Consider the following 25,655-nt stretch of genomic DNA (forward strand, 5'->3'; position numbering starts at 1 on the left):
AAACGAATGTGACCCTGACACCTTCCCTCCATGGGATGTCCAAGCATGGAAGGACCAACTTGAGAAAGTACGTCCTCTGGAGACCTCCTGCCTTTCTGGGATATCGCCACGTGCATCTCGGAGCCCCACATGACATAGATTCCAACAGGAGCCCCAGTCCCAACCATACGATCCGATGCCTGTACCCTACAATTGTGCAGGAGAGGAGACCCTCAACGCCTGTCCAGCGCCTAGAAAGGCACTTGGCAAAGAGGTGAATTCCATCACTCTCTACTTCCTTCAGGCATAGGCAACAATCCTTAGGAACTACTTTGGACCCAGTTACGCCTTTCCTCTGCCCAAAACCATTCACGACTGTCCTATGCTCAAAAACTAGAAGCTGATGTCTCGGGTTCACATGTGCCTCCTCCAAAAAAATTCATTCCTGAGGTCTGCCACAATAGTGGCTCATTCGGGATTCAAACTGCGTATATGCTCTATCATATGGCACATCAACCACCGAGCCTGAAGCCTCAGGGGCAAACCAAAAGCACACAACGATACTAAGGCTTTTTCCTGAAACACTTCTGATGCCCCAACTCGAGAGTCAACCATCTATCAGGAGGATCCATTCCCAGAAGTTGCAGCCAAAACCGGCTTGTGGTAAGACCCAGTTTCTCCATTTGCATTCCCTCAAATGGCCATCTACTCATCCAGTCGGTGGTCCCTCTTTAGACCCACCCTTCCTTCCCTTGGTGGACAAACGCTCTTGCCAACATTGTGGGACAATACCATTGGCAACACTGTAGCATTTCCGGAAAACGAGAAAACCCTCCACATTCCCGGAAACACCAGGCCCCTGTGCACTATACAAGGCTCTCCCATGCTTTGCGCTGGGTCTCCTTCCGCCTTCCACCTAAAGTGCTCCTCAATTTTCACTGGAAGACCCAGCAGACCGGCATGGTTCCATTGGCCTGGGAATAAGCATCTTCAGTCCACAAGAGGACAAAACTTCTTCTCCTGTGCCATGGCCCAGAACCTCCTAGTACAGATGAACCCTACAGCCGAACACCCACTAAGATATAATCCCAAGCAGGCCTAGGTCTTCCTCAACGTCCTGAGCTCTGCATCACCCATGCATGCTGAAACCAAACGAGGACTGACACGCAGAGGACAACAGGCTCGGAGCCTAAAGCCACCTGAACTCGGCTGGAAGGAGCCTTCCCTTCCAGGGTCCATTCCCACAGAGCCCCCGTCGAAAAAGGGGCACAGGGTTCTCCCCTCCACCACCAAATTCACTGCAGCACCCTGGGCTACGTGGTGGACCTCAGTTTCGATGAGAACCTCGGTATACAGTTTTCACTCATTTTGTTCAGCTTCCAAGGAATGTTTTTGTGGGAGTCATCATCGATCCACGCTTGTGACCCTCACCTGGCAAGGAGCAACCTCGGTGACTCTGGGCAAGGAGACTCTTACCATCGTCAGCCATGAAGGGCCACACTCAGGTAACAGAGGGCACGGGCATGCGGGTGTTCATCGTCCTCCCTGGGTATCTTCCCACAGCCAGAAGAGCCGGAGGCAACCCTCAATCCGTCCAAGGAAACCCGACCTGCCATGTGTTTGCAAGGAGACAAAAGAGAGGGATGCCCATGAAACATAACCATGACTGGCCTGTTCCGCAGCCTGCTGTTCCTCACTACACACTCCTTAGGGACTGCAGCCTTTTCAGTTTCCTATGCCATGCCTGCCTCATCTCAGTTCCAATGGGGCTCCTAAGCTGCCCAGGAAACTCTTCAAGCCACAGGAAACCCATCTGAGAATCTCCATCCAACCCTACAAACGAATGTGACCCTGACACCTTCCCTCCATGGGATGTCCAAGCATGGAAGGACCAACTTGAGAAAGTACGTCCTCTGGAGACCTCCTGCCTTTCTGGGATATCGCCACGTGCATCTCGGAGCCCCACATGACATAGATTCCAACAGGAGCCCCAGTCCCAACCATACGCTCCGAAGCCTGAACCCCACAATTGTGCAGGAGAGGAGACCTTCAACGCCTGTCCAGCGCCTAGAAAGGCACTTGGCAAAGAGGTGAATTCCATCACTCTCTACTTCCTTCAGGCATAGGCAACAATCCTTAGGAACTACTTTGGACCCAGTTACGCCTTTCCTCTGCCCAAACCATTCACGACTGTCCTATGCTCAAAAACTAGAAGCTGATGTCTCGGGTTCACATGTGCCTCCTCCAAAAAAATTCATTCCTGAGGTCTGCCACAACAGTGGCTCATTCGGGATCCAAACTGCGTATATGCTCTATCAGAAGGCACATCAACCACCGTGCCTGAAGCCTCACGGGTGGACCAAAAGCACACAACGATACTAAGGCTTTTTCCTGAAGCACTTCTGATGCCCCAACTCGAGAGCCAACCATCTATCAGGGGGATCCATTCCCGAAAGTGGCAGTCAAAGGACCGGCTTGTGGTAAGACCCACTCTCTCCATTTGCATTCCCTCAAATGGCCATCTACTCATCCAGGCGCTGGTCCCACTGGAGACCCACAATTCCTTCCCTTGGTGGACAAACGCTCTTGCCAACATTGTGGGACAATACCACTGGCAACACTGAAGAATTTCCAAAAAACTAGAAAACCCACCACACTCCCGGAAACACCAGGTCCCTGTGCTTTAAAGAAGGGTCTTCCATGCTTTGCGCTGGGTCTGCCTCCGCCTTCCTCCTAGAGTGGACCTCAATTTTCACTGGAAGACCCAGCAGACCGGCATGGTTCCACTGGCCTGGGAATAAGCATCTCCAGTCCACAAGAGGACGAAACTTCTTCTCCTGTGCCATGGCCCAGAACCTCCTAGTACGGCTGAACCCTACAGCCGAACACCCACTAGGATATAATCCCGGGCAGGCCAAGGTCTTCGTCAACGTCCTGAGCTCTGCATCACCCAGGTATGCTGAAACCAAACGAGGACTGACACTCAGCCTAACGACACCTGAACTCGGCTGGAAGGAGCCTTCCCTTAAAGGGTCCATTCCCACAGAGCCCTCGTCGAAAAAGGGGCACAGGGTTCTCCCCTCCACCTCCCAACTCACTGCAGCCCCCTGGGCTACGTGGTGGACCTCAGTTTCGATGAGAACGACGGTATAGAGTTTTCACTCATTTTGTTCAGCTTCCAAGGAATGTTTTTGTGGGAGTCATCATCGATCCAAGCTTGTGAACCTCACCTGGCAATGAGCAACCTCGGTGACTTGGAGCAAGGAGACTCTTACCATCGTCAGCCATGAAGGGCCACACTCAGGTAACAGAGGGCACGGGCCTGCGGGTGTTCCCCGTCCTCCCTGGGTATCTTCCCACAGCCAGAAGAGCCGGCGGCAACCCTCAATCCGTCCAAGGAAACCCGACCTGCCATGCGTTTGCAAGGAGACAAAAGAGAGGGATGCCCATGAAACATAACCATGACTGGCCTGTTCCGCAGCCTGCTGTTCCTCACTACACACTCCTTAGGGACTGCAGCCTTTTCAGTTTCCTATGCCATGCCTGCCTCATCTCAGTTCCAATGGGGCTCCTGAGCTGCCCAGGAAACTCTTCCAGCCACAGGAAACCCATCTGAGAATCTCCTTGCAACCCTACAAACGAATGTGACCCTGACACCTTCCCTCCATGGGATGTCCAAGCATGGAAGGACCAACTTGAGAAAGTACGTCCTCTGGAGACCTCCTGCCTTTCTGGGATATCGCCACGTGCATCTCGGAGCCCCACATGACATAGATTCCAACAGGAGCCCCAGTCCCAACCATACGATCCGATGCCTGTACCCTACAATTGTGCAGGAGAGGAGACCCTCAACGCCTGTCCAGCGCCTAGAAAGGCACTTGGCAAAGAGGTGAATTCCATCACTCTCTACTTCCTTCAGGCATAGGCAACAATCCTTAGGAACTACTTTGGACCCAGTTACGCCTTTCCTCTGCCCAAACCATTCACGACTGTCCTATGCTCAAAAACTAGAAGCTGATGTCTCGGGTTCACATGTGCCTCCTCCAAAAAAATTCATTCCTGAGGTCTGCCACAATAGTGGCTCATTCGGGATTCAAACTGCGTATATGCTCTATCATATGGCACATCAACCACCGAGCCTGAAGCCTCAGGGGCAAACCAAAAGCACACAACGATACTAAGGCTTTTTCCTGAAACACTTCTGATGCCCCAACTCGAGAGTCAACCATCTATCAGGAGGATCCATTCCCAGAAGTTGCAGCCAAAACCGGCTTGTGGTAAGACCCAGTTTCTCCATTTGCATTCCCTCAAATGGCCATCTACTCATCCAGTCGGTGGTCCCTCTTTAGACCCACCCTTCCTTCCCTTGGTGGACAAACGCTCTTGCCAACATTGTGGGACAATACCATTGGCAACACTGTAGCATTTCCGGAAAACGAGAAAACCCTCCACATTCCCGGAAACACCAGGCCCCTGTGCACTATACAAGGCTCTCCCATGCTTTGCGCTGGGTCTCCTTCCGCCTTCCACCTAAAGTGCTCCTCAATTTTCACTGGAAGACCCAGCAGACCGGCATGGTTCCATTGGCCTGGGAATAAGCATCTTCAGTCCACAAGAGGACAAAACTTCTTCTCCTGTGCCATGGCCCAGAACCTCCTAGTACAGATGAACCCTACAGCCGAACACCCACTAAGATATAATCCCAAGCAGGCCTAGGTCTTCCTCAACGTCCTGAGCTCTGCATCACCCATGCATGCTGAAACCAAACGAGGACTGACACGCAGAGGACAACAGGCTCGGAGCCTAAAGCCACCTGAACTCGGCTGGAAGGAGCCTTCCCTTCCAGGGTCCATTCCCACAGAGCCCCCGTCGAAAAAGGGGCACAGGGTTCTCCCCTCCACCACCAAATTCACTGCAGCACCCTGGGCTACGTGGTGGACCTCAGTTTCGATGAGAACCTCGGTATAGAGTTTTCACTCATTTTGTTCAGCTTCCAAGGAATGTTTTTGTGGGAGTCATCATCGATCCACGCTTGTGACCCTCACCTGGCAAGGAGCAACCTCGGTGACTCTGGGCAAGGAGACTCTTACCATCGTCAGCCATGAAGGGCCACACTCAGGTAACAGAGGGCACGGGCATGCGGGTGTTCATCGTCCTCCCTGGGTATCTTCCCACAGCCAGAAGAGCCGGAGGCAACCCTCAATCCGTCCAAGGAAACCCGACCTGCCATGTGTTTGCAAGGAGACAAAAGAGAGGGATGCCCATGAAACATAACCATGACTGGCCTGTTCCGCAGCCTGCTGTTCCTCACTACACACTCCTTAGGGACTGCAGCCTTTTCAGTTTCCTATGCCATGCCTGCCTCATCTCAGTTCCAATGGGGCTCCTAAGCTGCCCAGGAAACTCTTCAAGCCACAGGAAACCCATCTGAGAATCTCCATCCAACCCTACAAACGAATGTGACCCTGACACCTTCCCTCCATGGGATGTCCAAGCATGGAAGGACCAACTTGAGAAAGTACGTCCTCTGGAGACCTCCTGCCTTTCTGGGATATCGCCACGTGCATCTCGGAGCCCCACATGACATAGATTCCAACAGGAGCCCCAGTCCCAACCATACGCTCCGAAGCCTGAACCCCACAATTGTGCAGGAGAGGAGACCTTCAACGCCTGTCCAGCGCCTAGAAAGGCACTTGGCAAAGAGGTGAATTCCATCACTCTCTACTTCCTTCAGGCATAGGCAACAATCCTTAGGAACTACTTTGGACCCAGTTACGCCTTTCCTCTGCCCAAACCATTCACGACTGTCCTATGCTCAAAAACTAGAAGCTGATGTCTCGGGTTCACATGTGCCTCCTCCAAAAAAATTCATTCCTGAGGTCTGCCACAACAGTGGCTCATTCGGGATCCAAACTGCGTATATGCTCTATCAGAAGGCACATCAACCACCGTGCCTGAAGCCTCACGGGTGGACCAAAAGCACACAACGATACTAAGGCTTTTTCCTGAAGCACTTCTGATGCCCCAACTCGAGAGCCAACCATCTATCAGGGGGATCCATTCCCGAAAGTGGCAGCCAAAGGACCGGCTTGTGGTAAGACCCACTTTCTCCATTTGCATTCCCTCAAATGGCCATCTACTCATCCAGGCGCTGGTCCCACTGGAGACCCACAATTCCTTCCCTTGGTGGACAAACGCTCTTGCCAACATTGTGGGACAATACCACTGGCAACACTGAAGAATTTCCAAAAAACTAGAAAACCCACCACACTCCCGGAAACACCAGGTCCCTGTGCTTTAAAGAAGGGTCTTCCATGCTTTGCGCTGGGTCTGCCTCCGCCTTCCTCCTAAAGTGGACCTCAATTTTCACTGGAAGACCCAGCAGACCGGCATGGTTCCACTGGCCTGGGAATAAGCATCTCCAGTCCACAAGAGGACGAAACTTCTTCTCCTGTGCCATGGCCCAGAACCTCCTAGTACGGCTGAACCCTACAGCCGAACACCCACTAGGATATAATCCCGGGCAGGCCAAGGTCTTCGTCAACGTCCTGAGCTCTGCATCACCCATGTATGCTGAAACCAAACGAGGACTGACACTCAGCCTAACGCCACCTGAACTCGGCTGGAAGGAGCCTTCCTTAAAGGGTCCATTCCCACAGAGCCCTCGTCGAAAAAGGGGCACAGGGTTCTCCCCTCCACCACCCAACTCACTGCAGCCCCCTGGGCTACGTGGTGGACCTCAGTTTCGATGAGAACGACGGTATAGAGTTTTCACTCATTTTGTTCAGCTTCCAAGGAATGTTTTTGTGGGAGTCATCATCGATCCACGCTTGTGACCCTCACCTGGCAAGGAGCAACCTCGGTGACTCTGGGCAAGGAGACTCTTACCATCGTCAGCTATGAAGGGCCACACTCAGGAAACAGAGGGCACGGGCATGCGGGTGTTCACCGTCCTCCCTGGGTATCTTCCCACAGCCAGAAGAGCCGGCGGCAACCCTCAATCCGTCCAAGGAAACCCGACCTGCCATGCGTATGCAAGGAGACAAAAGAGAGGGATGCCCATGAAACATAACCATGACTGGCCTGTTCCGCAGCCTGCTGTTCCTCTCTACACACTCCTTAGGGACTGCAGCCTTTTCAGTTTCCTATGCCATGCCTGCCTCATCTCAGTTCCAATGGGGCTCCTGAGCTGCCCAGGAAACTCTTCAAGCCACAGGAAACCCATCTGAGAATCTCCTTCCAACCCTACAAACGAATGTGACCCTGACACCTTCCCTCCATGGGATGTCCAAGCATGGAAGGACCAACTTGAGAAAGTACGTCCTCTGGAGACCTCCTGCCTTTCTGGGATATCGCCACGTGCATCTCGGAGCCCCACATGACATAGATTCCAACAGGAGCCCCAGTCCCAACCATACGATCCGATGCCTGTACCCCACAATTGTGCAGGAGAGGAGACCCTCAACGCCTGTCCAGCGCCTAGAAAGGCACTTGGCAAAGAGGTGAATTCCATCACTCTCTACTTCCTTCAGGCATAGGCAACAATCCTTAGGAACTACTTTGGACCCAGTTACGCCTTTCCTCTGCCCAAACCATTCACGACTGTCCTATGCTCAAAAACTAGAAGCTGATGTCTCGGGTTCACATGTGCCTCCTCCAAAAAAATTCATTCCTGAGGTCTGCCACAACAGTGGCTCATTCGGGATCCAAACTGCGTATATGCTCTATCAGAAGGCACATCAACCACCGTGCCTGAAGCCTCAGGGGCAAACCAAAAGCACACAACGATACTAAGGCTTTTTCCTGAAGCACTTCTGATGCCCCAACTCGAGAGCCAACCATCTATCAGGGGGATCCATTCCCGAAAGTGGCAGTCAATTACCGGCTTGTGGTAAGACCCACTTTCTCCATTTGCATTCCCTCAAATGGCCATCTACTCATCCAGTCGGTGGTCCCTCTTTAGACCCACCCTTCCTTCCCTTGGTGGACAAACGCTCTTGCCAACATTGTGGGACAATACCATTGGCAACACTGTAGCATTTCCGGAAAACGAGAAAACCCTCCACATTCCCGGAAACACCAGGCCCCTGTGCACTATAGAAGGCTCTCCCATGCTTTGCGCTGGGTCTCCTTCCGCCTTCCACCTAAAGTGCTCCTCAATTTTCACTGGAAGACCCAGCAGACCGGCATGGTTCCACTGGCCTGGGAATAAGCATCTCCAGTCCACAAGAGGACAAAACTTCTTCTCCTGTGCCATGGCCCAGAACCTCCTAGTACAGATGAACCCTACAGCCGAACACCCACAAAGATATAATCCCGGGCAGGCCTAGGTCTTCCTCAACGTCCTGAGCTCTGCATCACCCATGCATGCTGAAACCAAACGAGGACTGACACACAGAGGACAACAGGCTCGGAGCCTAAAGCCACCTGAACTCGGCTGGAAGGAGCCTTCCCTTCCAGGGTCCATTCCCACAGAGCCCCCGTCGAAAAAGGGGCACAGGGTTCTCCCCTCCACCACCCAACTCACTGCAGCCCCCTGGGCTACGTGGTGGACCTCAGTTTCGATGAGAACGACGGTATAGAGTTTTCACTCATTTTGTTCAGCTTCCAAGGAATGTTTTTGTGGGAGTCATCATCGATCCACGCTTGTGACCCTCACCTGGCAAGGAGCAACCTCGGTGACTCTGGGCAAGGAGACTCTTACCATCGTCAGCTATGAAGGGCCACACTCAGGAAACAGAGGGCACGGGCATGCGGGTGTTCACCGTCCTCCCTGGGTATCTTCCCACAGCCAGAAGAGCCGGCGGCAACCCTCAATCCGTCCAAGGAAACCCGACCTGCCATGCGTATGCAAGGAGACAAAAGAGAGGGATGCCCATGAAACATAACCATGACTGGCCTGTTCCGCAGCCTGCTGTTCCTCACTACACACTCCTTAGGGACTGCAGCCTTTTCAGTTTCCTATGCCATGCCTGCCTCATCTCAGTTCCAATGGGGCTCCTGAGCTGCCCAGGAAACTCTTCCAGCCACAGGAAACCCATCTGAGAATCTCCTTCCAACCCTACAAACGAATGTGACCCTGACACCTTCCCTCCATGGGATGTCCAAGCATGGAAGGACCAACTTGAGAAAGTACGTCCTCTGGAGACCTCCTGCCTTTCTGGGATATCGCCACGTGCATCTCGGAGCCCCACATGACATAGATTCCAACAGGAGCCCCAGTCCCAACCATACGATCCGATGCCTGTACCCCACAATTGTGCAGGAGAGGAGACCCTCAACGCCTGTCCAGCGCCTAGAAAGGCACTTGGCAAAGAGGTGAATTCCATCACTCTCTACTTCCTTCAGGCATAGGCAACAATCCTTAGGAACTACTTTGGACCCAGTTACGCCTTTCCTCTGCCCAAACCATTCACGACTGTCCTATGCTCAAAAACTAGAAGCTGATGTCTCGGGTTCACATGTGCCTCCTCCAAAAAAATTCATTCCTGAGGTCTGCCAGAACAGTGGCTCATTCGGGATCCAAACTGCGTATATGCTCTATCAGAAGGCACATCAACCACCGTGCCTGAAGCCTCACGGGTGGACCAAAAGCACACAACGATACTAAGGCTTTTTCCTGAAGCACTTCTGATGCCCCAACTCGAGAGCCAACCATCTATCAGGGGGATCCATTCCCGAAAGTGGCAGCCAAAGGACCGGCTTGTGGTAAGACCCACTTTCTCCATTTGCATTCCCTCAAATGGCCATCTACTCATCCAGGCGCTGGTCCCACTGGAGACCCACAATTCCTTCCCTTGGTGGACAAACGCTCTTGCCAACATTGTGGGACAATACCACTGGCAACACTGAAGAATTTCCAAAAAACTAGAAAACCCACCACACTCCCGGAAACACCAGGTCCCTGTGCTTTAAAGAAGGGTCTTCCATGCTTTGCGCTGGGTCTGCCTCCGCCTTCCTCCTAAAGTGGACCTCAATTTTCACTGGAAGACCCAGCAGACCGGCATGGTTCCACTGGCCTGGGAATAAGCATCTCCAGTCCACAAGAGGACGAAACTTCTTCTCCTGTGCCATGGCCCAGAACCTCCTAGTACGGCTGAACCCTACAGCCGAACACCCACTAGGATATAATCCCGGGCAGGCCAAGGTCTTCGTCAACGTCCTGAGCTCTGCATCACCCATGTATGCTGAAACCAAACGAGGACTGACACTCAGCCTAACGCCACCTGAACTCGGCTGGAAGGAGCCTTCCTTAAAGGGTCCATTCCCACAGAGCCCTCGTCGAAAAAGGGGCACAGGGTTCTCCCCTCCACCACCCAACTCACTGCAGCCCCCTGGGCTACGTGGTGGACCTCAGTTTCGATGAGAACGACGGTATAGAGTTTTCACTCATTTTGTTCAGCTTCCAAGGAATGTTTTTGTGGGAGTCATCATCGATCCACGCTTGTGACCCTCACCTGGCAAGGAGCAACCTCGGTGACTCTGGGCAAGGAGACTCTTACCATCGTCAGCTATGAAGGGCCACACTCAGGAAACAGAGGGCACGGGCATGCGGGTGTTCACCGTCCTCCCTGGGTATCTTCCCACAGCCAGAAGAGCCGGCGGCAACCCTCAATCCGTCCAAGGAAACCCGACCTGCCATGCGTATGCAAGGAGACAAAAGAGAGGGATGCCCATGAAACATAACCATGACTGGCCTGTTCCGCAGCCTGCTGTTCCTCTCTACACACTCCTTAGGGACTGCAGCCTTTTCAGTTTCCTATGCCATGCCTGCCTCATCTCAGTTCCAATGGGGCTCCTGAGCTGCCCAGGAAACTCTTCAAGCCACAGGAAACCCATCTGAGAATCTCCTTCCAACCCTACAAACGAATGTGACCCTGACACCTTCCCTCCATGGGATGTCCAAGCATGGAAGGACCAACTTGAGAAAGTACGTCCTCTGGAGACCTCCTGCCTTTCTGGGATATCGCCACGTGCATCTCGGAGCCCCACATGACATAGATTCCAACAGGAGCCCCAGTCCCAACCATACGATCCGATGCCTGTACCCCACAATTGTGCAGGAGAGGAGACCCTCAACGCCTGTCCAGCGCCTAGAAAGGCACTTGGCAAAGAGGTGAATTCCATCACTCTCTACTTCCTTCAGGCATAGGCAACAATCCTTAGGAACTACTTTGGACCCAGTTACGCCTTTCCTCTGCCCAAACCATTCACGACTGTCCTATGCTCAAAAACTAGAAGCTGATGTCTCGGGTTCACATGTGCCTCCTCCAAAAAAATTCATTCCTGAGGTCTGCCACAACAGTGGCTCATTCGGGATCCAAACTGCGTATATGCTCTATCAGAAGGCACATCAACCACCGTGCCTGAAGCCTCAGGGGCAAACCAAAAGCACACAACGATACTAAGGCTTTTTCCTGAAGCACTTCTGATGCCCCAACTCGAGAGCCAACCATCTATCAGGGGGATCCATTCCCGAAAGTGGCAGTCAATTACCGGCTTGTGGTAAGACCCACTTTCTCCATTTGCATTCCCTCAAATGGCCATCTACTCATCCAGGCGCTGGTCCCACTGGAGACCCACAATTCCTTCCCTTGGTGGACAAACGCTCTTGCCAACATTGTGGGACAATACCACTGGCAACACTGAAGAATTTCCAAAAAACTAGAAAACCCACCACACTCCCGGAAACACCAGGTCCCTGTGCTTTAAAGAAGGGTCTTCCATGCTTTGCGCTGGGTCTGCCTCCGCCTTCCTCCTAAAGTGGACCTCAATTTTCACTGGAAGACCCAGCAGACCGGCATGGTTCCACTGTCCTGGGAATAAGCATCTCCAGTCCACAAGAGGACGAAACTTCTTCTCCTGTGCCATGGCCCAGAACCTCCTAGTACGGCTGAACCCTACAGCCGAACACCCACTAGGATATAATCCCGGGCAGGCCAAGGTCTTCGTCAACGTCCTGAGCTCTGCATCACCCATGTATGCTGAAACCAAACGAGGACTGACACTCAGCCTAACGCCACCTGAACTCGGCTGGAAGGAGCCTTCCCTTAAAGGGTCCATTCCCACAGAGCCCTCGTCGAAAAAGGGGCACAGGGTTCTCCCCTCCACCACCCAACTCACTGCAGCCCCCTGGGCTACGTGGTGGACCTCAGTTTCGATGAGAACGACGGTATAGAGTTTTCACTCATTTTGTTCAGCTTCCAAGGAATGTTTTTGTGGGAGTCATCATCGATCCACGCTTGTGAACCTCACCTGGCAATGAGCAACCTCGGTGACTTGGAGCAAGGAGACTCTTACCATCGTCAGCTATGAAGGGCCACACTCAGGTAACAGAGGGCACGGGCATGCGGGTGTTCCCCGTCCTCCCTGGGTATCTTCCCACAGCCAGAAGAGCCGGCGGCAACCCTCATTCCGTCCAAGGAAACCCGACCTGCCATGCGTATGCAAGGAGACAAAAGAGAGGGATGCCCATGAAACATAACCATGACTGGCCTGTTCCGCAGCCTGCTGTTCCTCACTACACACTCCTTAGGGACTGCAGCCTTTTCAGTTTCCTATGCCATGCCTGCCTCATCTCAGTTCCAATGGGGCTCCTGAGCTGCCCAGGAAACTCTTCCAGCCACAGGAAACCCATATGAGAATCTCCTTCCAACCCTACAAACGAATGTGACCCTGACACCTTCCCTCCATGGGATGTCCAAGCATGGAAGGACCAACTTGAGAAAGTACGTCCTCTGGAGACCTCCTGCCTTTCTGGGATATCGCCACGTGCATCTCGGAGCCCCACATGACAGAGATTCCAACAGGAGCCCCAGTACCAAACATACGCTCCGAATCCTGAACCCCACAATTGTGCAGGAGAGGAGACCCTCAACGCCTGTCCAGCGCCTAGAAAGGCACTTGGCAAAGAGGTGAATTCCATCACTCTCTACTTCCTTCAGGCATAGGCAACAATCCTTAGGAACTACTTTGGACCCAGTTACGCCTTTCCTCTGCCCAAACCATTCACGACTGTCCTATGCTCAAAAACTAGAAGCTGATGTCTCGGGTTCACATGTGCCTCCTCCAAAAAAATTCATTCCTGAGGTCTGCCACAACAGTGGCTCATTCGGGATCCAAACAAAGTATATGCTCTATCAGAAGGCACATCAACCACCGTGCCTGAAGCCTCACGGGTGGAACAAAAGCATTCCCTCAAATGGCCATCTACTCATCCAGGCGCTGGTCCCTCTTTAGACCCACCCTTCCTTCCCTTGGTGGACAAACGCTCTTGCCAACATTGTGGGACAATACCACTGGCAACACTGTAGCATTTCCGGAAAACCAGAAAACCCACCACACTCCCGGAAACACCAGGCCCCTGTGCACTATAGAAGGGTCTCCCATGCTTTGCGCTGGGTCTGCCTCCGCATTCCACCTAAAGTGGTCCTCAATTTTCACTGGAAGACCCAGCAGACCGGCATGGTTCCACAGGCCTGGGAATAAGCATCTCCAGTCCACAAGAGGACCAAACTTCTTCTCCTGTGCCATGGACCAGAACCTGCTAGTACGACTGAACCCTACAGCCGAACACCCACTAGGATATAATCCTGGGCAGGCCAAGGTCTTCCTCAAGTCCTGAGCTCTGCATCACCCATGCATGCTGAAACCAAACGAGGACTGACACTCAGAGGACTACAGGCTCGGAGCCTAACGCCACCTGAACTCGGCTGGAAAAAGCCTTCCCTTCCAGGGTCCATTCCCATAGAGCCCCCGTCGAAAAAGGGGCACAGGGTTCTCCGCTCCACCACCCAACTCACTGCAGCCCCCAGTGCTACGTGCTGGACCTCAGTTTCGATGAGAACGACGGTATAGAGTTTTCACTCATTTTGTTCAGCTTCCAAGGAATGTTTTTGTGGGAGTCATCATCGATCCACGCTTGTGACCCTCACCTGGCAAGGAGCAACCTCGGTGACTTGGAGCAAGGAGACTCTTACCATCGTCAGCTATGAAGGGCCACACTCAGGTAATAGATGGCACGGGCATGCGGGTGTTCCCCATCCTGCCTGGGTATCTTCCCACAGCCAGAAGAGCCGGCGGCAACCCTCAGTCCGTCCGAGGAAACCCGACCTGCAATGCGTATGCAAGGAGACAAAAGAGAGGGATGCCCATGAAACATAACCATGACTGGCCTGCTCCGCAGCCTGCTGTTCCTCACTACACACTCCTTAGGGACTGCAGCCTTTTCAGTTTCCTATGCCATGCCTGCCTCATCTCAGTTCCAATGGGGCCCCTAAGCTGCCCAGGAAACTCTTCCAGCCACAGGAAACAAATCTGAAAATCTCCATCCAACCCTACAAACAAATGTGACCCTGACACCTTCCCTCCATGGGATGTCCAAGCATGGAAGGAACAACTTGAGGAAGTACGTCCTCTGGAGACCTCCTGCCTTCTGGGACATCGCCACGTGAATCTCGGAGCCCCACATGACAGAGATTCCAACAGGAGCCCCAGTCCCAACCATATGATCCGATGCCTGTACCCCACAATTGTGCAGGAGAGGAGACCCTCAACGCCTGTCCAGCGCCTATGAAAGGCACGTGGCAAAGAGGTGAATTCCATCACTCTCTACTTCCTTCAGGCATAGGCAACAATCCTTAGGAACTACTTTGGACCCAGTTACGCCTTTCCTCTGCCCAAACCATTCACGACTGCCCTATGCTCAAAAACTAGAAGCTGATGTCTCGGGTTCACATGTGCCTCCTCCAAAAAAATTCATTCCTGAGGTCTGCCACAACAGTGGCTCATTCGGGATCCAAACAAAGTATATGCTCTATCAGAAGGCACATCAACCACCGTGCTGAAGCCTCACGGGCGGACCAAAAGCACACAATGATACTAAGGCTTATTCCTGAAACACTTCTGATGCCCCAACTCGATAGTCAACCATCTATCAGGAGGAACCATTCCCGGAAGTTGAAGCAAAGGACCGGCTTGTGGTAAGATCCAGTTTCTCCAATTGCATTCCCTCAAATGGCCATCTACTCATCCAGGCGCTGGTCCCACTGGAGACCCACAATTCCTTCCCTTGGTGGACAAACGCTCTTGCCAACATTGTGGGACAATACCACTGGCAACACTGTAGCATTTCCGGAAAACGAGAAAACCCACCATATTCCCAGAACCACCAGGCCCCAGTGCACTATAGAAGGGTCTCCCATGCATTGCGCTGGGTCTGCCTCCGCCTTCCACCTAAAGTGGTCCTCCATTTTCACTGGAAGACCCAGCAGACCGGCATGGTTCCACTGGCCTGGGAATAAGCATCTCCAGTCCACAAGAGGACGAAACTTCTCCTCCTGTGCCATGGCCCAGAACGTCCTAGTACGGCTGAACCGTACAGCCGAACACCCACTAGGATATAATCCCGGGCAGGCCAAGGTCTTCTTCAACGTCTTGAGCTCTGCATCACCCATGCATGCTGAAACCAAACGAGGACTGACACTAGAGGACTACAGGCTCGGAGCCTAACGCCACCTGAACTCGGCTGGAAAGAGCCTTCCCTTCCAGGGTCAATTCCCACAGAGCCCCCGTCGAAAAAGCGGCACAGGATACTCCCTTCCACCACCAAACTCACTGCAGGCCCCTGGGCTACGTGTTGGACCTCAGTTTCGAGGAGAATGACAGTATAGAGTTTTCACTCATTTTGTTCAGCTTCCAAAAAATGTTTTTGTGGGAGTCATCATCGATCCACGCTTGTGACCCTCACCTGGCAAGGAGCAACCTCGGTGACTCTGGGTAAGTAGACTCTTACCATCGTCAGCTATGAAGGGCCACACTCAGGTAACAGAGGGCACGGGCATGCGGGTGTTCACCGTCCTCCCTGGGTATCTTCCCACAGCCAGAAGAGCCGGAGGCAACCCTCAATCCGTCCGAGGAATCCCGACCTGCCATGCGTATGCAAAGAGACAAAAGAGAGGGATGCCCATGAAACATAACCATGACTGGCCTGCTCCGCAGCCTGCTGTTCCTCACTACACACTCCTTAGCGACTGCAGCCTTTTCAGTTTCCTATGCCATGCCTGCCTCATCTCAGTTCCAATGGGGCTCCTACCCTGCCCAGGAAACTCTTCAAGCCACAGGAAACCCATCTGAGAATCTCCATCCAACCCTACAAACGAATGTGAACCTGACACCTTCCCTCCATGGGATGTCCAAGCATGGAAGGACCAACTTGAGAAAGTACGTCCTCTGGAGACCTCCTGCCTTTCTGGGATATCGCCACGTGCATCTCGGAGCCCCACATGACAGAGATTCCAACAGGAGCCCCAGTACCAACCATACACTCCGAATCCTGAACCCCACAATTGTGCAGGAGAGGAGACCCTCAACGCCTGTCCAGCGCCTAGAAAGGCACTTGGCAAAGAGGTGAATTCCATCACTCTCTACTTCCTTCAGGCATAGGCAACAATCCTTAGGAACTACTTTGGACCCAGTTACGCCTTTCCTCTGCCCAAACCATTCACGACTGTCCTATGCTCAAAAACTAGAAGCTGATGTCTCGGGTTCACATGTGCCTCCTCCAAAAAAATTCATTCCTGAGGTCTGCCACAACAGTGGCTCATTCGGGATCCAAACAAAGTATATGCTCTATCAGAAGGCACATCAACCACCGTGCCTGAAGCCTCACGGGTGGACCAAAAGCATTCCCTCAAATGGCCATCTACTCATCCAGGCGCTGGTCCCTCTTTAGACCCACCCTTCCTTCCCTTGGTGGACAAACGCTCTTGCCAACATTGTGGGACAATACCACTGGCAACACTGTAGCATTTCCGGAAAACCAGAAAACCCACCACACTCCCGGAAACACCAGGCCCCTGTGCACTATAGAAGGGTCTCCCATGCTTTGCGCTGGGTCTGCCTCCGCATTCCACCTAAAGTGGTCCTCAATTTTCACTGGAAGACCCAGCAGACCGGCATGGTTCCACAGGCCTGGGAATAAGCATCTCCAGTCCACAAGAGGACCAAACTTCTTCTCCTGTGCCATGGACCAGAACCTGCTAGTACGACTGAACCCTACAGCCGAACACCCACTAGGATATAATCCTGGGCAGGCCAAGGTCTTCCTCAAGTCCTGAGCTCTGCATCACCCATGCATGCTGAAACCAAACGAGGACTGACACTCAGAGGACTACAGGCTCGGAGCCTAACGCCACCTGAACTCGGCTGGAAAAAGCCTTCCCTTCCAGGGTCCATTCCCATAGAGCCCCCGTCGAAAAAGGGGCACAGGGTTCTCCGCTCCACCACCCAACTCACTGCAGCCCCCAGTGCTACGTGCTGGACCTCAGTTTCGATGAGAACGACGGTATAGAGTTTTCACTCATTTTGTTCAGCTTCCAAGGAATGTTTTTGTGGGAGTCATCATCGATCCACGCTTGTGACCCTCACCTGGCAAGGAGCAACCTCGGTGACTTGGAGCAAGGAGACTCTTACCATCGTCAGCTATGAAGGGCCACACTCAGGTAATAGATGGCACGGGCATGCGGGTGTTCCCCATCCTGCCTGGGTATCTTCCCACAGCCAGAAGAGCCGGCGGCAACCCTCAGTCCGTCCGAGGAAACCCGACCTGCAATGCGTATGCAAGGAGACAAAAGAGAGGGATGCCCATGAAACATAACCATGACTGGCCTGCTCCGCAGCCTGCTGTTCCTCACTACACACTCCTTAGGGACTGCAGCCTTTTCAGTTTCCTATGCCATGCCTGCCTCATCTCAGTTCCAATGGGGCCCCTAAGCTGCCCAGGAAACTCTTCCAGCCACAGGAAACAAATCTGAAAATCTCCATCCAACCCTACAAACAAATGTGACCCTGACACCTTCCCTCCATGGGATGTCCAAGCATGGAAGGAACAACTTGAGGAAGTACGTCCTCTGGAGACCTCCTGCCTTCTGGGACATCGCCACGTGAATCTCGGAGCCCCACATGACAGAGATTCCAACAGGAGCCCCAGTCCCAACCATATGATCCGATGCCTGTACCCCACAATTGTGCAGGAGAGGAGACCCTCAACGCCTGTCCAGCGCCTATGAAAGGCACGTGGCAAAGAGGTGAATTCCATCACTCTCTACTTCCTTCAGGCATAGGCAACAATCCTTAGGAACTACTTTGGACCCAGTTACGCCTTTCCTCTGCCCAAACCATTCACGACTGCCCTATGCTCAAAAACTAGAAGCTGATGTCTCGGGTTCACATGTGCCTCCTCCAAAAAAATTCATTCCTGAGGTCTGCCACAACAGTGGCTCATTCGGGATCCAAACAAAGTATATGCTCTATCAGAAGGCACATCAACCACCGTGCTGAAGCCTCACGGGCGGACCAAAAGCACACAATGATACTAAGGCTTATTCCTGAAACACTTCTGATGCCCCAACTCGAGAGTCAACCATCTATCAGGAGGAACCATTCCCGGAAGTTGAAGCAAAGGACCGGCTTGTGGTAAGATCCAGTTTCTCCAATTGCATTCCCTCAAATGGCCATCTACTCATCCAGGCGCTGGTCCCACTGGAGACCCACAATTCCTTCCCTTGGTGGACAAACGCTCTTGCCAACATTGTGGGACAATACCACTGGCAACACTGTAGCATTTCCGGAAAACGAGAAAACCCACCATATTCCCAGAACCACCAGGCCCCAGTGCACTATAGAAGGGTCTCCCATGCATTGCGCTGGGTCTGCCTCCGCCTTCCACCTAAAGTGGTCCTCCATTTTCACTGGAAGACCCAGCAGACCGGCATGGTTCCACTGGCCTGGGAATAAGCATCTCCAGTCCACAAGAGGACGAAACTTCTCCTCCTGTGCCATGGCCCAGAACGTCCTAGTACGGCTGAACCGTACAGCCGAACACCCACTAGGATATAATCCCGGGCAGGCCAAGGTCTTCTTCAACGTCTTGAGCTCTGCATCACCCATGCATGCTGAAACCAAACGAGGACTGACACTAGAGGACTACAGGCTCGGAGCCTAACGCCACCTGAACTCGGCTGGAAAGAGCCTTCCCTTCCAGGGTCAATTCCCACAGAGCCCCCGTCGAAAAAGCGGCACAGGATACTCCCTTCCACCACCAAACTCACTGCAGGCCCCTGGGCTACGTGTTGGACCTCAGTTTCGAGGAGAATGACAGTATAGAGTTTTCACTCATTTTGTTCAGCTTCCAAAAAATGTTTTTGTGGGAGTCATCATCGATCCACGCTTGTGACCCTCACCTGGCAAGGAGCAACCTCGGTGACTCTGGGTAAGTAGACTCTTACCATCGTCAGCTATGAAGGGCCACACTCAGGTAACAGAGGGCACGGGCATGCGGGTGTTCACCGTCCTCCCTGGGTATCTTCCCACAGCCAGAAGAGCCGGAGGCAACCCTCAATCCGTCCGAGGAATCCCGACCTGCCATGCGTATGCAAAGAGACAAAAGAGAGGGATGCCCATGAAACATAACCATGACTGGCCTGCTCCGCAGCCTGCTGTTCCTCACTACACACTCCTTAGCGACTGCAGCCTTTTCAGTTTCCTATGCCATGCCTGCCTCATCTCAGTTCCAATGGGGCTCCTACCCTGCCCAGGAAACTCTTCAAGCCACAGGAAACCCATCTGAGAATCTCCATCCAACCCTACAAACGAATGTGAACCTGACACCTTCCCTCCATGGGATGTCCAAGCATGGAAGGACCAACTTGAGAAAGTACGTCCTCTGGAGACCTCCTGCCTTTCTGGGATATCGCCACGTGCATCTCGGAGCCCCACATGACAGAGATTCCAACAGGAGCCCCAGTACCAACCATACACTCCGAATCCTGAACCCCACAATTGTGCAGGAGAGGAGACCCTCAACGCCTGTCCAGCGCCTAGAAAGGCACTTGGCAAAGAGGTGAATTCCATCACTCTCTACTTCCTTCAGGCATAGGCAACAATCCTTAGGAACTACTTTGGACCCAGTTACGCCTTTCCTCTGCCCAAACCATTCACGACTGTCCTATGCTCAAAAACTAGAAGCTGATGTCTCGGGTTCACATGTGCCTCCTCCAAAAAAATTCATTCCTGAGGTCTGCCACAACAGTGGCTCATTCGGGATCCAAACAAAGTATATGCTCTATCAGAAGGCACATCAACCACCGTGCCTGAAGCCTCACGGGTGGACCAAAAGCATTCCCTCAAATGGCCATCTACTCATCCAGGCGCTGGTCCCTCTTTAGACCCACCCTTCCTTCCCTTGGTGGACAAACGCTCTTGCCAACATTGTGGGACAATACCACTGGCAACACTGTAGCATTTCCGGAAAACCAGAAAACCCACCACACTCCCGGAAACACCAGGCCCCTGTGCACTATAGAAGGGTCTCCCATGCTTTGCGCTGGGTCTGCCTCCGCATTCCACCTAAAGTGGTCCTCAATTTTCACTGGAAGACCCAGCAGACCGGCATGGTTCCACAGGCCTGGGAATAAGCATCTCCAGTCCACAAGAGGACCAAACTTCTTCTCCTGTGCCATGGACCAGAACCTGCTAGTACGACTGAACCCTACAGCCGAACACCCACTAGGATATAATCCTGGGCAGGCCAAGGTCTTCCTCAAGTCCTGAGCTCTGCATCACCCATGCATGCTGAAACCAAACGAGGACTGACACTCAGAGGACTACAGGCTCGGAGCCTAACGCCACCTGAACTCGGCTGGAAAAAGCCTTCCCTTCCAGGGTCCATTCCCATAGAGCCCCCGTCGAAAAAGGGGCACAGGGTTCTCCGCTCCACCACCCAACTCACTGCAGCCCCCAGTGCTACGTGCTGGACCTCAGTTTCGATGAGAACGACGGTATAGAGTTTTCACTCATTTTGTTCAGCTTCCAAGGAATGTTTTTGTGGGAGTCATCATCGATCCACGCTTGTGACCCTCACCTGGCAAGGAGCAACCTCGGTGACTTGGAGCAAGGAGACTCTTACCATCGTCAGCTATGAAGGGCCACACTCAGGTAATAGATGGCACGGGCATGCGGGTGTTCCCCATCCTGCCTGGGTATCTTCCCACAGCCAGAAGAGCCGGCGGCAACCCTCAGTCCGTCCGAGGAAACCCGACCTGCAATGCGTATGCAAGGAGACAAAAGAGAGGGATGCCCATGAAACATAACCATGACTGGCCTGCTCCGCAGCCTGCTGTTCCTCACTACACACTCCTTAGGGACTGCAGCCTTTTCAGTTTCCTATGCCATGCCTGCCTCATCTCAGTTCCAATGGGGCCCCTAAGCTGCCCAGGAAACTCTTCCAGCCACAGGAAACAAATCTGAAAATCTCCATCCAACCCTACAAACAAATGTGACCCTGACACCTTCCCTCCATGGGATGTCCAAGCATGGAAGGAACAACTTGAGGAAGTACGTCCTCTGGAGACCTCCTGCCTTCTGGGACATCGCCACGTGAATCTCGGAGCCCCACATGACAGAGATTCCAACAGGAGCCCCAGTCCCAACCATATGATCCGATGCCTGTACCCCACAATTGTGCAGGAGAGGAGACCCTCAACGCCTGTCCAGCGCCTATGAAAGGCACGTGGCAAAGAGGTGAATTCCATCACTCTCTACTTCCTTCAGGCATAGGCAACAATCCTTAGGAACTACTTTGGACCCAGTTACGCCTTTCCTCTGCCCAAACCATTCACGACTGCCCTATGCTCAAAAACTAGAAGCTGATGTCTCGGGTTCACATGTGCCTCCTCCAAAAAAATTCATTCCTGAGGTCTGCCACAACAGTGGCTCATTCGGGATCCAAACAAAGTATATGCTCTATCAGAAGGCACATCAACCACCGTGCTGAAGCCTCACGGGCGGACCAAAAGCACACAATGATACTAAGGCTTATTCCTGAAACACTTCTGATGCCCCAACTCGAGAGTCAACCATCTATCAGGAGGAACCATTCCCGGAAGTTGAAGCAAAGGACCGGCTTGTGGTAAGATCCAGTTTCTCCAATTGCATTCCCTCAAATGGCCATCTACTCATCCAGGCGCTGGTCCCACTGGAGACCCACAATTCCTTCCCTTGGTGGACAAACGCTCTTGCCAACATTGTGGGACAATACCACTGGCAACACTGTAGCATTTCCGGAAAACGAGAAAACCCACCATATTCCCAGAACCACCAGGCCCCAGTGCACTATAGAAGGGTCTCCCATGCATTGCGCTGGGTCTGCCTCCGCCTTCCACCTAAAGTGGTCCTCCATTTTCACTGGAAGACCCAGCAGACCGGCATGGTTCCACTGGCCTGGGAATAAGCATCTCCAGTCCACAAGAGGACGAAACTTCTCCTCCTGTGCCATGGCCCAGAACGTCCTAGTACGGCTGAACCGTACAGCCGAACACCCACTAGGATATAATCCCGGGCAGGCCAAGGTCTTCTTCAACGTCTTGAGCTCTGCATCACCCATGCATGCTGAAACCAAACGAGGACTGACACTAGAGGACTACAGGCTCGGAGCCTAACGCCACCTGAACTCGGCTGGAAAGAGCCTTCCCTTCCAGGGTCAATTCCCACAGAGCCCCCGTCGAAAAAGCGGCACAGGATACTCCCTTCCACCACCAAACTCACTGCAGGCCCCTGGGCTACGTGTTGGACCTCAGTTTCGAGGAGAATGACAGTATAGAGTTTTCACTCATTTTGTTCAGCTTCCAAAAAATGTTTTTGTGGGAGTCATCATCGATCCACGCTTGTGACCCTCACCTGGCAAGGAGCAACCTCGGTGACTCTGGGTAAGTAGACTCTTACCATCGTCAGCTATGAAGGGCCACACTCAGGTAACAGAGGGCACGGGCATGCGGGTGTTCACCGTCCTCCCTGGGTATCTTCCCACAGCCAGAAGAGCCGGAGGCAACCCTCAATCCGTCCGAGGAATCCCGACCTGCCATGCGTATGCAAAGAGACAAAAGAGAGGGATGCCCATGAAACATAACCATGACTGGCCTGCTCCGCAGCCTGCTGTTCCTCACTACACACTCCTTAGCGACTGCAGCCTTTTCAGTTTCCTATGCCATGCCTGCCTCATCTCAGTTCCAATGGGGCTCCTACCCTGCCCAGGAAACTCTTCAAGCCACAGGAAACCCATCTGAGAATCTCCATCCAACCCTACAAACGAATGTGAACCTGACACCTTCCCTCCATGGGATGTCCAAGCATGGAAGGACCAACTTGAGAAAGTACGTCCTCTGGAGACCTCCTGCCTTTCTGGGATATCGCCACGTGCATCTCGGAGCCCCACATGACAGAGATTCCAACAGGAGCCCCAGTACCAACCATACACTCCGAATCCTGAACCCCACAATTGTGCAGGAGAGGAGACCCTCAACGCCTGTCCAGCGCCTAGAAAGGCACTTGGCAAAGAGGTGAATTCCATCACTCTCTACTTCCTTCAGGCATAGGCAACAATCCTTAGGAACTACTTTGGACCCAGTTACGCCTTTCCTCTGCCCAAACCATTCACGACTGTCCTATGCTCAAAAACTAGAAGCTGATGTCTCGGGTTCACATGTGCCTCCTCCAAAAAAATTCATTCCTGAGGTCTGCCACAACAGTGGCTCATTCGGGATCCAAACAAAGTATATGCTCTATCAGAAGGCACATCAACCACCGTGCCTGAAGCCTCACGGGTGGACCAAAAGCATTCCCTCAAATGGCCATCTACTCATCCAGGCGCTGGTCCCTCTTTAGACCCACCCTTCCTTCCCTTGGTGGACAAACGCTCTTGCCAACATTGTGGGACAATACCACTGGCAACACTGTAGCATTTCCGGAAAACCAGAAAACCCACCACACTCCCGGAAACACCAGGCCCCTGTGCACTATAGAAGGGTCTCCCATGCTTTGCGCTGGGTCTGCCTCCGCATTCCACCTAAAGTGGTCCTCAATTTTCACTGGAAGACCCAGCAGACCGGCATGGTTCCACAGGCCTGGGAATAAGCATCTCCAGTCCACAAGAGGACCAAACTTCTTCTCCTGTGCCATGGACCAGAACCTGCTAGTACGACTGAACCCTACAGCCGAACACCCACTAGGATATAATCCTGGGCAGGCCAAGGTCTTCCTCAAGTCCTGAGCTCTGCATCACCCATGCATGCTGAAACCAAACGAGGACTGACACTCAGAGGACTACAGGCTCGGAGCCTAACGCCACCTGAACTCGGCTGGAAAAAGCCTTCCCTTCCAGGGTCCATTCCCATAGAGCCCCCGTCGAAAAAGGGGCACAGGGTTCTCCGCTCCACCACCCAACTCACTGCAGCCCCCAGTGCTACGTGCTGGACCTCAGTTTCGATGAGAACGACGGTATAGAGTTTTCACTCATTTTGTTCAGCTTCCAAGGAATGTTTTTGTGGGAGTCATCATCGATCCACGCTTGTGACCCTCACCTGGCAAGGAGCAACCTCGGTGACTTGGAGCAAGGAGACTCTTACCATCGTCAGCTATGAAGGGCCACACTCAGGTAATAGATGGCACGGGCATGCGGGTGTTCCCCATCCTGCCTGGGTATCTTCCCACAGCCAGAAGAGCCGGCGGCAACCCTCAGTCCGTCCGAGGAAACCCGACCTGCAATGCGTATGCAAGGAGACAAAAGAGAGGGATGCCCATGAAACATAACCATGACTGGCCTGCTCCGCAGCCTGCTGTTCCTCACTACACACTCCTTAGGGACTGCAGCCTTTTCAGTTTCCTATGCCATGCCTGCCTCATCTCAGTTCCAATGGGGCCCCTAAGCTGCCCAGGAAACTCTTCCAGCCACAGGAAACAAATCTGAAAATCTCCATCCAACCCTACAAACAAATGTGACCCTGACACCTTCCCTCCATGGGATGTCCAAGCATGGAAGGAACAACTTGAGGAAGTACGTCCTCTGGAGACCTCCTGCCTTCTGGGACATCGCCACGTGAATCTCGGAGCCCCACATGACAGAGATTCCAACAGGAGCCCCAGTCCCAACCATATGATCCGATGCCTGTACCCCACAATTGTGCAGGAGAGGAGACCCTCAACGCCTGTCCAGCGCCTATGAAAGGCACGTGGCAAAGAGGTGAATTCCATCACTCTCTACTTCCTTCAGGCATAGGCAACAATCCTTAGGAACTACTTTGGACCCAGTTACGCCTTTCCTCTGCCCAAACCATTCACGACTGCCCTATGCTCAAAAACTAGAAGCTGATGTCTCGGGTTCACATGTGCCTCCTCCAAAAAAATTCATTCCTGAGGTCTGCCACAACAGTGGCTCATTCGGGATCCAAACAAAGTATATGCTCTATCAGAAGGCACATCAACCACCGTGCTGAAGCCTCACGGGCGGACCAAAAGCACACAATGATACTAAGGCTTATTCCTGAAACACTTCTGATGCCCCAACTCGAGAGTCAACCATCTATCAGGAGGAACCATTCCCGGAAGTTGAAGCAAAGGACCGGCTTGTGGTAAGATCCAGTTTCTCCAATTGCATTCCCTCAAATGGCCATCTACTCATCCAGGCGCTGGTCCCACTGGAGACCCACAATTCCTTCCCTTGGTGGACAAACGCTCTTGCCAACATTGTGGGACAATACCACTGGCAACACTGTAGCATTTCCGGAAAACGAGAAAACCCACCATATTCCCAGAACCACCAGGCCCCAGTGCACTATAGAAGGGTC

General features: G+C 52.9%; 14 non-coding genes across 14 annotated transcripts; all 14 read right to left on the reverse strand.

Annotated features, from left to right (window-relative positions):
* Positions 1-1,301: 1,301 nt before the first annotated feature.
* Positions 1,302-1,393, reverse strand: LOC143640051 (small nucleolar RNA SNORD116). Its single transcript, XR_013154863.1, has one exon. It is a non-coding gene; the product is annotated as a small nucleolar RNA SNORD116 (small nucleolar RNA).
* A 1,707-nt stretch (positions 1,394-3,100) lies between these two features.
* LOC143640042 (small nucleolar RNA SNORD116) lies at positions 3,101-3,192 on the reverse strand. The gene has a single exon (XR_013154854.1). It is a non-coding gene; the product is annotated as a small nucleolar RNA SNORD116 (small nucleolar RNA).
* A 1,723-nt stretch (positions 3,193-4,915) lies between these two features.
* On the reverse strand, positions 4,916-5,007 carry LOC143640047 (small nucleolar RNA SNORD116). Its single transcript, XR_013154859.1, has one exon. It is a non-coding gene; the product is annotated as a small nucleolar RNA SNORD116 (small nucleolar RNA).
* A 1,706-nt stretch (positions 5,008-6,713) lies between these two features.
* Positions 6,714-6,805, reverse strand: LOC143640052 (small nucleolar RNA SNORD116). Its single transcript, XR_013154864.1, has one exon. It is a non-coding gene; the product is annotated as a small nucleolar RNA SNORD116 (small nucleolar RNA).
* A 1,724-nt stretch (positions 6,806-8,529) lies between these two features.
* Positions 8,530-8,621, reverse strand: LOC143640053 (small nucleolar RNA SNORD116). The gene has a single exon (XR_013154865.1). It is a non-coding gene; the product is annotated as a small nucleolar RNA SNORD116 (small nucleolar RNA).
* Positions 8,622-10,327: 1,706 nt separating this feature from the next.
* LOC143640054 (small nucleolar RNA SNORD116) lies at positions 10,328-10,419 on the reverse strand. The gene has a single exon (XR_013154866.1). It is a non-coding gene; the product is annotated as a small nucleolar RNA SNORD116 (small nucleolar RNA).
* Positions 10,420-12,125: 1,706 nt separating this feature from the next.
* Positions 12,126-12,217, reverse strand: LOC143640055 (small nucleolar RNA SNORD116). The gene has a single exon (XR_013154867.1). It is a non-coding gene; the product is annotated as a small nucleolar RNA SNORD116 (small nucleolar RNA).
* Positions 12,218-13,804: 1,587 nt separating this feature from the next.
* On the reverse strand, positions 13,805-13,896 carry LOC143640043 (small nucleolar RNA SNORD116). The gene has a single exon (XR_013154855.1). It is a non-coding gene; the product is annotated as a small nucleolar RNA SNORD116 (small nucleolar RNA).
* A 1,722-nt stretch (positions 13,897-15,618) lies between these two features.
* Positions 15,619-15,710, reverse strand: LOC143640048 (small nucleolar RNA SNORD116). Its single transcript, XR_013154860.1, has one exon. It is a non-coding gene; the product is annotated as a small nucleolar RNA SNORD116 (small nucleolar RNA).
* A 1,587-nt stretch (positions 15,711-17,297) lies between these two features.
* On the reverse strand, positions 17,298-17,389 carry LOC143640044 (small nucleolar RNA SNORD116). Its single transcript, XR_013154856.1, has one exon. It is a non-coding gene; the product is annotated as a small nucleolar RNA SNORD116 (small nucleolar RNA).
* A 1,722-nt stretch (positions 17,390-19,111) lies between these two features.
* Positions 19,112-19,203, reverse strand: LOC143640049 (small nucleolar RNA SNORD116). The gene has a single exon (XR_013154861.1). It is a non-coding gene; the product is annotated as a small nucleolar RNA SNORD116 (small nucleolar RNA).
* A 1,587-nt stretch (positions 19,204-20,790) lies between these two features.
* LOC143640045 (small nucleolar RNA SNORD116) lies at positions 20,791-20,882 on the reverse strand. The gene has a single exon (XR_013154857.1). It is a non-coding gene; the product is annotated as a small nucleolar RNA SNORD116 (small nucleolar RNA).
* Positions 20,883-22,604: 1,722 nt separating this feature from the next.
* On the reverse strand, positions 22,605-22,696 carry LOC143640050 (small nucleolar RNA SNORD116). Its single transcript, XR_013154862.1, has one exon. It is a non-coding gene; the product is annotated as a small nucleolar RNA SNORD116 (small nucleolar RNA).
* A 1,587-nt stretch (positions 22,697-24,283) lies between these two features.
* LOC143640046 (small nucleolar RNA SNORD116) lies at positions 24,284-24,375 on the reverse strand. Its single transcript, XR_013154858.1, has one exon. It is a non-coding gene; the product is annotated as a small nucleolar RNA SNORD116 (small nucleolar RNA).
* Between the last annotated feature and the right edge of the window lie 1,280 nt (positions 24,376-25,655).

This window comes from Callospermophilus lateralis, unplaced genomic scaffold (genome assembly GCF_048772815.1).
Source record: "Callospermophilus lateralis isolate mCalLat2 unplaced genomic scaffold, mCalLat2.hap1 Scaffold_11122, whole genome shotgun sequence".
In the NCBI taxonomy this organism is placed as follows: domain Eukaryota; kingdom Metazoa; phylum Chordata; class Mammalia; order Rodentia; family Sciuridae; genus Callospermophilus; species Callospermophilus lateralis.